The sequence below is a fragment of the Hyaena hyaena genome, unplaced genomic scaffold, assembly GCF_003009895.1.
Source record: "Hyaena hyaena isolate Hyena2069 unplaced genomic scaffold, ASM300989v1 scaffold_34, whole genome shotgun sequence".
Taxonomy (NCBI): Eukaryota; Metazoa; Chordata; class Mammalia; order Carnivora; family Hyaenidae; genus Hyaena; species Hyaena hyaena.
The window spans coordinates 1,861,763-1,876,250 of NW_024080665.1; the positions used below are offsets into that span (position 1 = coordinate 1,861,763).

The window sequence follows — 14,488 nt, forward strand, 5'->3', positions numbered from 1 at the left end:
AGTGCAGGTGTGCCTGCGAACCGGCCTTCGCTCCGGGCCCCTCTGCCCCTCTCCAAGGCCTGGAAAACTCCTCTTGGTCTCAGCTCAGCAGCCCCTCCTCCGGGAAACCTTCCCTGCCTGGGCCAGGGTCTCTTCTGGGTCCCCTAACTCCTGTGCCTCCGCGGGTCCCAGCACTGATCACTGCAGGCTGGCTTCTCGGAGAGGGCAGATCTAAGCGGAATTCAGAAACAAGGACGGATTTGTGGCACAAGGGGAAGCAGGGACTCCAAGTAGGGGGACAGCACAAGAAAAGCCTGGTGACAGGGAGGCATGAGCTGGGCCTCTTTCAGAGCTGAGGGCACCCCAGGTCCCAGCCAGCAGGCTAAGCCCCATGTGGGTTCCATGAGGGTGGGCCTGTTGCCAAAAGGAGACTCCTCATCCTCTGGGAGCCCAGGGGCAGCAGGGGCCCTCCGGGGAGCTCACCAAACAAGCAAACCCAAGCCCAGGAGGCAGATCCCTGGCCCCGGGGCTGGGGCTGGCAGTGGGGGGCCAGGGCTGATAATGGGACCAGCCAATGCCACCGCCCTGAGGCACAGCTTTCTGGAGTGCTCACACATTTGCCACCTTCCTGTCCCTGGGCCTCCTCGGATGGCTAGGATGGTGAGATCCGGCTGCCGCCATCTCACTGTGTGGCCCCGGGCACATCGTTCCACTTCTGTGCGCCTCACAGAAAGCCCCAGATTTAATGAAACCAACAGAGGAGAGAGCCAGATGTAGGGAAGGAAGGAAGTCTGTCATGGATAGGCTGGGAGAGTGCCGGGAGGGAGGGGGGGAGGCCTTAGAGGTGAAAAGACAAGGCAGGCCAGCAGCCCCAGGCCCCCATCATGCTGGTTCTTTGGGGAAAAGCTGCTCATGGCCAAGGCTGGGGCTCTGCAGGGGCCCTCAAAAGATCAATCAGGCCATAATTAGGGTCATTATTAACCTCTTTCCACAGTGGTGTCAGCCAGCCTGTTTATCCAACACTTCCCTGCCAGGAGACTTCTGATTTCCCTTCCCCCCCACCCCCCCCAGCAGGCCAAGCCGGACTGTCTTCCAGGCAGGCGCACTCCTGACCCTGGCGGTGGGCTCCCCAGTTCTTCCGCCCCTCTTGGCCGCCCCCCTGCAGAAAGAGCTCCCTGCTTCTCCCCTGGGAAGGGATGGCTTCCTTGAACTGTGGCCTCTGGGATGATTTGTTCCCTACCTAAAGGTCTTGGGGTCACTCAGTGAATGTTTAAGAAGCGTCCGCTCTATACCAGGTGCGGCTGGGAGCCAAGCATGATTCACAGGGACTCGGACACAAACCTTCCTTTCAAGGAGACAGCCTCGCTGCACAACAGCAGCTGGGTTACGGCCACACGCACAGTGCTTTCTAGCACCCAGGAGCCTCCACGGGTGTCGACTCATCGAAGCATCTGGCCAATTCCACAGGTCAGTACCAGATCCCCATTTTATGGGCGAGGAATGGAGGCTGGCAGGGGTCAGGACAGGTCTCCTGAGCTGCACCTGCAGTTAAGGCCCCAGGGGGGAAGACTTGCATGTTTGGGGTGTGTCTGGGGGTACAGGCTGGATCGGAGCCAGGAATGGACCCTGGGGACTTGGGTTCTCTTGGCATAGGAAGGACCCCTCTTTCCGAAGTCAGGGGTATGAGCATGCGCTGAGTGGTCACCAAGAGTGCGGCCTGGCCTTACCTAGAACGCAGAGCTTGGCATCTCAGAACTCAAAATCTCTAGCTACGAACTCTCTAAACCAGGGTCTTAGAATCACCTCACTCAAGATTCCTACAATCAGAGTCCTGGCGCAGTCTGACCGGGATCTAAGAACTGTCCTTGGATTTCAGGCTATTAAAGTCCTAAATGTTGGCACCAGGAAAGATCTGGAGCCCTTCCATCCGGTCTCACTTCCCATGCAGAAATCCCCAGTTAGTTCCTAGGGGTGGCTCCCTAGCAGAGTGGCCAGCATAGGCTTGCATACCCCCTGTGATGGGCCCCTCCCTCCCTGGAGGGCTGAGTGCTTCCCTCTTTAAGCTGCCAGGACCCCTATCACCCCCCTCCCCCACGGGCACTGACAGGTTCTCCCTGGACCAGGCAGAGTGAGTAAATATTCTCTGGGTTTCTGGCAGGGCCTCAAGGGTGATCCCAGGCGCCTGGTGAGGGGGAGACTTTCACTATCCTCTCACCTCGGCTGACACCCCAGCCTCCCAGGAACCCAGTGATTCAGTCACAGGGACCAGGCTGGCTTTTTCCGATGCCTGTCCCTGGGTCCCCGGGAAGGAGGGGCCACCCGAATGGGAGGAAAAGGAGAAAGCAGAGTCTGGCAGAGACTTGCACTGAACAAACTTGTCTCTGCCCGGTTTTTACCCCTGGAGGGAACAGAGAGCGATGATTTATTTTAATTATTTATGTAAAATAGCAGAGTTATCATACAAACAGGCTTCCCAAGCGGGCCCTGGGGGATGGGAAGAGAAGCAAGGCCTACCATTTAAGGAACCTTTCTCTTGCTTCCCTCCCCTACCTGTCTCGCCCCCGCTCCCCCTGCCCCTCCTCATACCACTCTGCTCCAAGCACACCACTTTACCCAGCCTCCCCACCTCCATGCCTCTGCTCATGCTGGGCCCTCTGCCAGGAAAGCTCTCCCCCTCCCCATTCAAATCCTATCCATCTTAACAAATGGACCCTGTGTAAAGCCTGGTCTGAGCCCTTCCCCCCTCCCCGAAGCCCACTGCCTCCTCTCTTTGTGTTCCTGTCATCTGGCAGAACTCTGGAGACATGATCACAGGCCTCTGTGCCCGGTAATTATCTGCTTCCGTAGCTGCCTTGCCCACCAGGCTGCGAGCCTCCCCAGGCAGAGATTTTTAATCCATTTGGCCAAGCTTTTCTGAAGAGCCACAGTGCCTATGGCCCTGCACCAGGTGGTGGGGACAAAGATACCCCAGGCCCCATCCCTGCTGGAGGAGTCACTCTATAGGGGACCTGTGCCTCTACACTGGGCCTGCCACCAAGCAGGCACCTGTTTATTTGTGAGTCAGACAAGCTGCTTAAATGTGCAGTGGAAGGAAAGAAGATCACAGCCCCTTAAACCACGCGACTGTACAGCCACTTCTGAGCCCGATCCCAGCTCTGCTCCTGAATTATAATTAGCCTCTCCCAATCTACAGAAAAAAATAAGTTACTATAAAAAAAAGTCTCAATTAAGTATGTTCTCCCACAATTTTTGCTTAACCCCTTGCTATCTGTTTGCACATATCTGTTCCGTGTCTAGTAGAAGGTGACCCCAGAATTAGCACAGAATACTGATTTCCACATTGTCACTTCATCCCTCTTCACTGTTGGGTTCTGTGACAAACAGGACCCTCTCCGCTTCCAGGCATGTCTGAGAACCTGGGGCCTTAACCTTTTCTTCCCTCCTCTCAAATTTCTTGGTCTCCGTTCGGTAACCAAAGAAAACTGGATTTACTAGAATGCTGAGGAAGAAAGTCACAGGAATTTGCTGGCCTGGCACACCTTGAAGGTTCACGCCAATTCCATGATTCAAGACCTCTAATTCCACCATTTGCGATTCGTTCCTTTGGCTGAAGAATCACTTTCTCTAGGATTATCTTTTAAAATACAGATCTCCTCTGGAAATGGGAGCTCTTTAAACCCCCAAATTGGACATCAAGGAAATTTAGTTTAATACATGGCTGTAGCAGGAGTAAATCACAGGGATTGAGAATGTGCAATGAGAGTCAGTCTGCCTGGGTTTGAAACCCAGTTTTACCACCTACTAATTGGTATGATACCACTATACCTCAGTCTCCTTATCTATAAAGTGGGGATAATAATAGCACCCACCTCATGGGCTGTTGCGGGGATTAAGCGAGCTAATACATGTCTGGTGCTTAGACAGGTACCCGGCGCAAACTCTACTCCAGATCTTTACTTGCCCACCAAATGGGACAGCAATTCCTGTCCCGCTTGATCGGCTTTTTTGTTTTTTGTAAATCGTAAGGTGCTGTCCCCCTGGGAGAGGTAGATACTGTTTTAGAAGCCAGAGCACTGCTCTCTGTAGCTTGTCTTTAACGCCTTTCTCCCTCCCCCCTTCCTTTCTCTTTTCTTTACCTGGAAGAAGGTAGCAGTGGCTGTGAGAGGGGCTCCTGAGGATGTCCCGTCCACGGAGGCGGTGTTGTCACTTCCTTGGGACAGCTGAGGGGACAAGGAGACAGACCCGGTCAGATCACTCATCGGTCCCCCCGCCTTCTCCTCTCCCACCTGACCCTACGTGAGTCCCGACACCGTGCCCAGCCCGTGCTGGGTGTGGGGTCCAGGGCTGGGTCATACCTCGTCCCTGCCCAGGGACGCTGCCACGCTGGCAGGTGGCCCAGCAGCTATGGGCCACCAGACCCCCAAAAGCAATCCTACCTCTACCCATGCCGCCCACACACCAGTCCCGACCCCAAACCCACGATAACCAGTACCCTGAACCACTCTTGCCCCCCCCCAGAACCCATGTAAACGCAAGCCAAGTCCCAGCCACCCTGGGGAGCAACTGGGGCTGCATGTGGCTCCAGGGGGAGCAGAAGCCCTTTCGTGCTGCCCAGAGACCTGCTCCTCTGGAGGCAGCCGCCAAACCAGCCGCTCTTCTAAGGCAGCTGATGAGGGAGGGCGGTGGGCTGGAGGCGGGACCTGGGCACGGCAATTATGTGGCCAACTTCTGACTCATGCACTGCCTCCCCTCTCGCCAGCTCCTGCAGCCAGCAGGGCAGCCCTCCTGCCCAGGAACCAGGAGGAGAGGGGGTCCCAGAGGCCTCGCGGAGAAGCGGAGAAGGGAAGCGGCTCTGGGGCAGTGCTGCCGGCTTGCAAGGGCCACGGTCACGTTGCCCACCAGGGCACAGAGAGTCAGAGGCAGAGCCGGGGCTGGGACCTGGGCCTCCTGGTGCCCTGCAGCGCCAGGGCTGGGGTGGCTCAGGCCTGCTGCCCAGGCCCGTGCCAAAGCTCCAACCCGATCAGGCCCTGGAGCCGCACACCAGCAAGAAACACACAGCCAAGCTCAGCCTCGGACCGGAGGGGGCCAGAGCTGGCCTCAGAGAGACAGCTTAGCGAGGACATCCAGCTACTGAGAGACAGACCCCCGGGGCACCCTCACCCCGCCTCCCTCACCCTGCAGCCCCAACGGTTCCTGCCAGGCTCTGAATGCACTGCACTTTACAGTTTACAAAACATATTTATTTCCTTTGTCTCCCATTGATTATGACCCTAAGCGATGGGTGGAATATAAACAGAGCAGAGCTTCTCAAACTTCAGTGTGCAAACAAATCGCCTGGAGACCCTGTTAAAACACAGTCTGACACGGTAGGTCTAGGCAGGGGCCCAAGATTCTTCATCTCTCACCAGCTCCCAGGTGATGCTGGGCTGCAGGTCCAAGGACCACAGTTTGAGTAGCAAGCACAGAGTTGTTAACAGCATGGGCACTGGGGTCCAAGTCAGAATCTCGGCTCTTACTGTGCACCCTCGGGCAGGTTACTTAACCTCTCTGTGCCTCAATCTCCTTATTACAAAATAGCAACAATGACAACAGTAATATTAAACCTGACTTCTAGGGTTGATGTGACGATTAAGTTATGTAAAATGCCTAAAGTGATTATTATTTCAAATTTTAAAATGGAGGCTCTGGGACGTGGACGCAGCCAGCAAGGGAGCAGAGCCAGAATTCAACCCCAAATCTCTTCATGTAAATCCTGAGATACCAATTTACCACAAAAGGTCACCACCAGCAAGCCCTCCCCCAGACATGGATGTTGAGGCCCAGAGAAGGGTAGGGAGCTGACAAGTTCATGAGAAAGTTGGTGTCAGAGATTCAAGATCATGACTCCGGCCTCATGTTCTTTCCACTTAACTGTCCTTCTGCACTGAAGAGAAAGTGCCACAAATTCTCCCTGAGGCTCCCCCCCCACCCTGCCTCTGCTTCAGCACCTACATGGGCGGTGGCGACCCTGGAAGCGAGACGTGGGAACGGCTGGAGGTGGAGGCTGCCGCCTTGCCCACCACGGCCCGGGTTCAGGGTCCCCTGCTCTCTCAGAGCCCTGCCCACCAGGCTGGGTGAGAACTGTCTGGCCTCCTCCTTCCTTCTCCATCCCCTGCCTCTAGTCTGTGCCACTGCTTGGTCTCAGGGTCACCTAGCCGGGGTCGCAGGCTGAAGGTGACGTGGCCAGGGCTTATCTCCTCCCCCACATTGGTTTCCCAGCACGAGACAAGTGGGAGCCTGTGAGTCACTTGAGGGAAGTGTTTGGCCCCAAACAGGAAGTAGCTCTTCCAGCTGAAAAACCTCTCCGGGATCCCCAGGGCCCTGCAGCAGGTGGCTGGGTGGCAGAGCCCAATGAAGCCGATTGGGAGTTAGTAATACCTATTCAGATTTTACCTGAGACTCACGGGGCATCCATCCTCAACTATAAAACCTGGCCAGAGGCTTTTCTGCTGTGTGATCTTAGGTACATCAGTGCACTTCTCTGAGCCTTGATTCCCTCAGCTATAGGCTCTGGGGCTGCATTACAAGACTGCCTACAGCCTGGCATTCCACAATGAAATGAAGGGTTGGAGGAAGTGAGTACAGGTTTTAAATAAATGAGTAAACGCACACATGAATGAAATGAATGAGTGATCCAGACACAGAGATTTAAACACCAGCCATAAGACAAGCTCCATCATTTATCTGTCGTTAAGCTGTACGCCAGAGATCTCACCAATGAGATCTCATCCCGTCCCGTGAATCACCCTTAGGCGCAGGGAAGAAGGGCCACTGCCCTGAGCCCCACACGTCACAGACACACGCTCACAAATGAACGTAGGAGAGTACATACAGGAGCCTCCGCCACAGGATACCTGCGGGACCCGCGAGCCTCGCCCTCGCTCCCCTAACGCCGCTCAGGTCCCGTGAAACCCTTCTCCATTTCTTGGGCGTGAAGAACAAAAGATGCTTCTGTCCAGATAAAGGTCTGTGGGTTGCTTCGTTGCAGATGAAGGAGAGAGACACTAGGAGTGGTGGAGGAGGGGAGACTAAGTAGCAGGAACGTTCAGGAGGCAGATTAAACTTGTCAAATCCTTTAGACAGCAAGGAGCAATAGCTTCTTGCATAACAAAATATCTTTCCCAGTAATGCTGAGCAACATTTTCTTTTCTTTTTCTTTTTTTGGCTTTTCTCCCTGTTCCAATTTGTGCTTCTAAAAGTACTCATGAGTTAGTGTGGTATCCACAATAAATACACACGGCACTGAAGAACATCTTAGAGCATCTAAGAATTCGTATTACTCAAATGAATGTAACATGATGTGTGACACTAATTCTTCACACTGGCAGCTACATGGACATGAAAGGCTGGGCCTGTGAATAGGTTCACAGTGACACATGTTCAAACATGTGGATATTTCATCTCTAAATAATTTTATCTTAAAATCGGATATTCGTCGATTACGATGTATGTAGTTTTAATGCCCATAGATAATTTCGAGGAATTAAAAGCAATTTTTGAGGATAGACGTTCCCTTTTCTTTACATTTACTTTATGTTTTTGATGGAAATATACTCAAATTCTATACGCTTGAAATATAACCGCATTTTATTTTTGATCCTTCAGATGATTACCATCAATACCCAATTTTCGAATGATGTGAAAATCTTGATTATAACACTATAACTATGGTGATCTTGTTAAAATGAAGACAATATATTTTATGAAATAATAAGTAGGAATGCATGAATGTCTCATAACTCACCCGAACATCACCAGCAAAGCACCAAGATGTGTTCTAATAATTACATCCAGTCTCCTTTGCCATTTAGTCACTTTCAGTTGTATAAAACTGTTAACTTTACGTGTATATTTCAATTTGTATTATGAAGATATATTTGTCAAGGTGAGAAAATAAAATTATTTAACAGTTTCTGGGTTTCTTGAATCACCTCCAAATATCCAGCGAAGTATATGACACGGGCCTCTATTGGTATTTTTGTCCTGGGTCCTGAAAACTTTGCCCTGGGCCTGCCTCTCTACTCCTCACCCACCAGCTCTCACTTCTGTGGGAACCAGGCCGCCTGCATCGGCCCCTTCACCTGAGCATCTGCTGGGTGCCAGCCTGCCCTGTCTTCCCTAGAGTCTGCCTTTTATAAAGTGCTCTATGCGTGAAAGGTCCTCATGCTTAGACAGGGGCCTTATTTCCAGAGCCAACCGAAGTTCCTTCAAGGACAGCGGCCACGACTCGACTAGCATCTCTCTCATACCCGTTGCTCCTTAAAGTTCCTTACTCTGCAGCACCATCTGTGAAGGGACCCGGCCCAGGGTGCCTAGAAGTGTCCAGCAGCCCCCTGGCCATCAGGCTGAGTGAGTGGACATGTTTGGTCCACACAACTGGTTTTCTCCTTTGCACCCTACTCAGTCCACCTCTACCCATGCCCGCCTTCTGTCCACTTACTCTGAGGCTACTGGTCACACTGATCCCCTTGGACAAAAGCCATCAGAATGCACGCTTTTGAGAAACCTCCATGTTCCCTGCCCACCACCCTTCCTAGCATCTTTCACAAAGAGCTTCCAGAGAGCAGGACCCAGGTTCTGGAGGGGGACAGAGTGTCAAGGGGAGAATAGGAGACCAAGAGCCAGGAGGCCTGGGCTCTGAGCCTGGCATGGCCACTGGCAGGCAAAGCAGCCTCCTCTCTAAGCTCAGGTCTTCATTCCTCAAGTGGGATATAGCCACGAGCCCAGATTCCCCATGGGATGATTGGGAAAATCCAGGGAGCAGGATGTGACAGAGCTTTGTCAACTGTAAAGTGCTGACCGAGGGGATTGGACCGAGGGGATAGGCCAGTGTGTTCCCCACTGGCCTGGCACATGTCGAGTCCATCAACCGTAACAGTGTCGACCACATGCAGAGGGCCGGCTGTAGCCTTGTAGGGGGTGAGGAGTCCGTGCATTCTCTCATTTGTCCACCTCAGCCTCCCATTGCACCTGCATTCCACAGATAGCAGAACAGAAGCTCAAGGGCTTTGGGTCCCTTTTCAAGGGCATAGCTACATGAATGGCAAAGCCAGGATTCATACTCTGACTCACAAACCAGTCTACACAACCATAAATCCAGTCACTAGCACACAGTCCTTGAGCTCTTATGTGTGCCTGGAAAGGCTCCAAGCCCCTGGTCGGGGAGCCCATTGTCTAATGGTATAGAAAAAGGCACTGAGTACTCTCTGAACAAAGGAGGCATGAGCTGGGGGAGGGGTACAGGAGGGCCTTGATGGTGGATCAGAGCTGTCTCCTAGCCCAGCACTGGACCCACCGGAGGCAGCAATGAATACCCTCGACAGAGCAAGCCTGTTTCCTCCACATCCACCACGCCGGCCAGCCGCTCCCTGCTTGTTCCTCAGCAGGGGAGGCAGGAAGGGGCCCAGGCCTTGGGACAGGCGTACTAGACATTAAGCCTGGTAAAAGCAGGACCCCGTCCATCTGAGCACAGAACAAACCCTTTCCACAGTATATGCTCCATAAATGGTTGTCAGATAAGCTGGTGATAAACAGCACTGACTGACCCTGGGGTACCTACTTCAGTCCATCCTGATCCTTGAGAACTTAGTACAAGTTCCAAATCAGACAGAGCTGGGGGCCAGAGAAGAGCTGAAAAGGGTAAGGTGCTTACCTAACCAGCCAGGGAGCAGGGAGGAAGTCCTGGCCCTCTCACCTCCACCCTTTTGCTGTGTGATCTTGGGCAAATCACTTTGCCTCTCTGGGTATCAAACAGGGATTAACACCATGTTGAAATCACCTGATTTGAGGTGGGTGGATACAACACTTTGGTTAGAAACATGGGGTGCTGAGGCTCAGAGAGGGGAGCTGACTTGGCCAAGGTCACACAGCAGGTGTGAGACTCTGAACTAGGATCCAGGCCTGTCATGCTCTACAGAGCTGGACTCCTAAAGGCCTTAGTGGGGAGGCCAGATTGTGGGTGACATCCTTTAGGATATCACAGGGGCGGGAGAGGAGCTGGGGCAGATTCTAGAGGAGCTGGGGCAGACGTTCCCAGCTGATGTCACCAGTTAAAGTCATCATCGTCAGAGATCTGAGAGCCTAACTCCTGCTTGTTTGTTCCTGGGACACACTGACCAACATGAGTTCCATAAGCAATCCCTGAACGCCTTTTATGGACAAAGCCCAGTAGACACGGCAGGGTACGGTGGGCTGAGAAGAAAAGCCAAATTCAATTTGGGTGGGGATGGGCTCAGGGGGCCTTGATTTCCTCTGTGGTGCCCAGTACGCCCATGGCCCTGACCTAACTACTGCCCCTGGGTCCCCTGCTACATCCTGCTCTGCACGGATGCCCTCTGGGCTGTGCAGGTAGGGCTGGAGATGGGAGTGACCCAGAGGCCAACTTCTCCAGAAGGGACTACAGCAAGGCAGCCTGGCGAAGGTGGAGAGGCTGCATGAAGCCAAGTCATCAGGGAGAACCTTGGGGTCTGGGCCACGTCTGCCAGCTGGAGAGCTCTGTGGGATCCTGTTTCTGGAAGCTGAGAGTGTGAGCCAACACCTGAGCCTGGGGGAACCGTGGAAGCACAAGGAAGCTCTCAGAAGGTTCTGCCTCTTGCTGACCACACACAATCCTGGGGCACCTCTTCTGCACCCCCTTTCTAATAGGTGAGAAGAGCTGTCACTTTTTGGTGCTTCCTCTGTGCCAGGCTCTCCATAATCTTTATCGGATAGGATCCACACACCATTCCTCTGGAGAGGCCTCTGTCATGCTCCAGCCACACCCCCTGGGACCCTGTTACCATTCAGGCCCTCCCAGCAGCCAACATCTGCAGAGGTGTGGCCCTCACATCCGCCCAGACTGCCCTGAGGCTGCCGGAATCCCTTTGCTTGCATTCCCCGGGCCCCCCCTTTTACCAGTGACCACCTGGGTAAACGTCTAAGTTCTCTAGCATCCTTGCCCTGGCAGTCAGCCCTGGCCTCACGTCCCCAGAGCTCCTCTCCAGCCTGAGCCAAGTGCCCCCTTCCACTCTTGCTTCTCCTTCTCTTTCTGGTTCTACTTTCCCTATTATTTTAGCAGCTTCTTTCCTGGAAAACTTCCTGATAAATCACTCTCACGTGAACCCTCGTCTCAGGCTCTGCTTCTAGATCACCCAACCTCAGACAGCTAGGAGGTCACTGCCATTAATTTTCCCATTTCAGAGACAAGGAAACTGAGGCTGAGACTTGGAGTTGTTGAAGCTCCCTCGTGTGGTGAGCAGCAGAATGGACTTGACTTGAGGTGGGCCCCAGGGGACTAAGCCTGAGCCCTGAGCCTTCTGTCCTGGGTTGGCATCATCTGAGCCTGATTACATTCCTCAACACTGTACCCCCCTGGCCATCTGAGCTAACTTTCTTTCTTTCTTCTTCCTCCCACTCCCCCCATTTTTTTTTATTAGAAGGAAAGCAGGAGAATCTGCAGATGATCCAAGGGGAATGACTAAGTCCTCAGATTCTCGTTGGCTCAGATCCTGTTTTGGTCAATCCTTGTGAATCAGGGCGGGTCTGACATTCTGGGAATGCAGGGAGACTTCAAACCAACTTTATGAAAACAAGTTGTAAAAACACTGGTCGCCACTCAAAGCGGCCGGCTGATCAGCTTGGCTCCACAGAGCAGGGTTGAACAAGTTCACCAGGAGGGAACACAAAGGAGAGACTTCGGCTAGACCCCGAGGAAGGACTTCCCAGTAACTGGGAAGAAAGGGAGTGCTAGCTGGAAAGGGGTGGAGGGGGGCAGACTGGGTGAGACTCGGGCCTGTGCATGGGAGGAGCCAGCCCAGAAGAGGAGCAGAGTGAGGTCAGCTGTGAATACCTGCTCCCGTTCTCTGCAGACACCCTCCCCGCCAAACCCGAGGGAGCTGGGCGTGGCCTCCTTGGAAGCCTGAGGATCCATGCCCTGACCTTCCCAGGCTTTTCTTATTTGAAGCAGCCAGGAGGCCACCCCTAGAGCGCTGGAGACACAAACCACCGGAGGCCAACTCCACCCAGCTCTGAGCTCCAACCACTGACTAGGATGTTCTGAGTTCATGGGGCTTCTGCCTCCTAGGAGGTCAAAAGTCTCTGCACATAAGGTTCCCTGATGCTCCCACCCCCAGGGTGGACAGATACCTTGGAACCTGGCAGAGCTCAAGGCAGGACTGAGGGCTGCCACCATGCCACCTCCTCCTCCCCTGCTCTGCACAACCATCCCTCCAGGAAAATCCGCCCCTTCTAGGCACCCTCCCCGGGGCCCCAGCAGAGAGCTAGTGCAGGTGTCCACAGCAGCCTCACCCTGCTCCTCCTCCCTCGGCACCTCCTCTGGGCTGGCTCCTTGCAGATGGCAAAGAACAGGCCCTGAGTCTCACCAGTCTGTCCCCCTCCACCCCTTCCCAGTGAGCACTCCCCTTCCTTCTCATCCAAACCTCTGAAAGCGGTGTCTACACTCATGTCTCTGCTGCCTCCCTCCCAACAGCTGTTAAACCTACAGCCCTCTGCTCCCACCAAGTTCAACCATGACCTCCACATGAGTGAGCCCACCATGCAGCTCTCAGTCCTCCCCGACCCTGTGGGCCTCACCACCTTCTGGAAACACCTTCCAACCCTGGCGTCCAGGACACCAGCTGCTCTGGTTTCCCTCGTCTCCAGGCCCCCCTCTCTGCCCGGGGCCTCATGCTGCACTTTCTCCTAAGCCGTTTGTCCTCCCTTGCCCTTCATACTCTCTTTGGGCAAGATCATTCAGCACCACTGTCTCTGCCTGGACCAAGCTCGAGATGGGAGCATCCAGTGACCCCTGGTCATCCTGGGCTGGACACCCCAATAGGAACCTCACACCCACAGCGGCCCAATGATGACTCATCACATTCCCCTAAACCTGCTCTAGCCCGATGCTTTAGCTCAAGGCACCTCCATTCTCCAGTCTCCCAGACCCGGCAGATGAGAACCATCCTTCGCACCCATCTTCCTCAAGCCCCCAGGCCCACCTGGCACCGGTTCTCTACCTCCCTTCCCCTCCCCTCCCACCAGACAGCCCTGCATTCTTGGCTCAAACTCCTCCTGCAGGAAGACTTCCTTGACTCTCCTGGTGGACTCGGGCATGCCTTCTCCTATTTCCCTAGGCCCCGCACAGCCTGTCTCAGCAGCCCTGCTTGTGTCCAGGTACACACGGATGCCCCTGGCTGGCTCCAAGGGCAGAGGCAGTGCCTGATTTGACTCTGGGTCCTAGCACCCAGGCCGAGTTCTGCACCAAGGAGCCCCTGGAAGAGGCGTTCCAAATCTGGGGAACTGGTCTTTCTGGTGAATTTGCCCCATTGGTGAGATCTGGACCTCCCCTTGGCCCACACGCCTCCCAGACCAAGGGCTGTCTTTCCTCCACCCCCCTCAGGGCTTAAAATACATGAGCACTCGGCCCCCTGTAGACAGATTCTAACCTGTCTGCCATTTATAAGGAGAGACCCCGTGGGGCCTGCAGGAAACCAAGGGCCCCCTCTCATACCTGTGCAAGCACATGCACAAGCACACAGAGGCAGACATACACGAATTCGGAGCACATATTCACAGGCAGACCCAGGCAATACATATGGACACACAGGCACACACGGGCTCATGGAGCCACATGCAGGTGTAGACAGGCCCACAGCTGTAGCACTCTAGAAGCAGCGTGATCGTGGGCTTCTGCTTCCCTCATGGACACCAGGGGTGCCAGGAGTCAAGGTCAGCTTGGCTGGGGCTCAAGGTTGGCTCTTACAGCTGCAGGGCAGAGGCTGGGGTGGCGGGAGAGACAGCAACAGTATTTGCTCTGCTGTGTCAGCCCTTCCTTCACTCTCAGTTTCCATAAACCCTTCCTCTGGGAAGACTTCCCTCTCAGTGCTAGGTGGGGAGGTTGCCCCCAGATGGGATCCTGCCTTGATATCCCCCCCCAATCTTTCCCTTGAGCCCCTCTCACATGTAAGGGAAGGGCTGGACCAGCCCAGTCACAGCTCAGAGCTTTTAGGGTCAAGACTAAGTCCCTTTTCCCAGCGCTAGTCCAGCCTCGCCACCACAGAGCGGCTCAAATGCCCCTCCCAAGTAATCCTTGGCCGTTCCCTTTCCCAGATGCAGCCCCAGCACCAGAGATTATTGCTCAGCACCGGTGAGTCCATCTAATCCTGAGGATGGCCCTGCCGGGGTGGGTGTGCTCCCACTCCTTTTACAGGTGCCAGATGAGGGGACTTTCCCAGGACCACACAGTTGCTAAAGAGCCCCTTCCTCTCTTTCCTTGAAATCAGGTTCTGGACCAACCTCCAAATCCACGACCTCCCTCAGGAGGGAGCACTGGCCTTGGAGAGAGGCTGGGAGGAGGCTTCGGGGGTAGAGGATCTCGTAGGGAGGAGCCTTGCACCTGAAAAGCACCGGTCTCTGAGCGCCGCTGAACCTGCTGCAGCCATGTGGCCAGCTTGAGGCTGGATGCTTTGCTAACTTGCTGTGGCATATGGAGCAA

General features: G+C 54.3%; 1 protein-coding gene across 2 annotated transcripts in view; it reads right to left on the bottom strand.

The window, feature by feature from the left end:
* Window positions 1–14,488, bottom strand: part of GDPD5 (glycerophosphodiester phosphodiesterase domain containing 5) — an 85,319-nt gene that overhangs the window by 49,102 nt on the left and 21,729 nt on the right. For both annotated transcript variants that reach the window (XM_039228727.1, XM_039228728.1), the window contains exon 2: window positions 4,116–4,199. The gene's annotated coding sequence lies outside the window, so the exon portion shown is untranslated. The remainder of the gene's footprint in view (window positions 1–4,115; window positions 4,200–14,488) is intronic.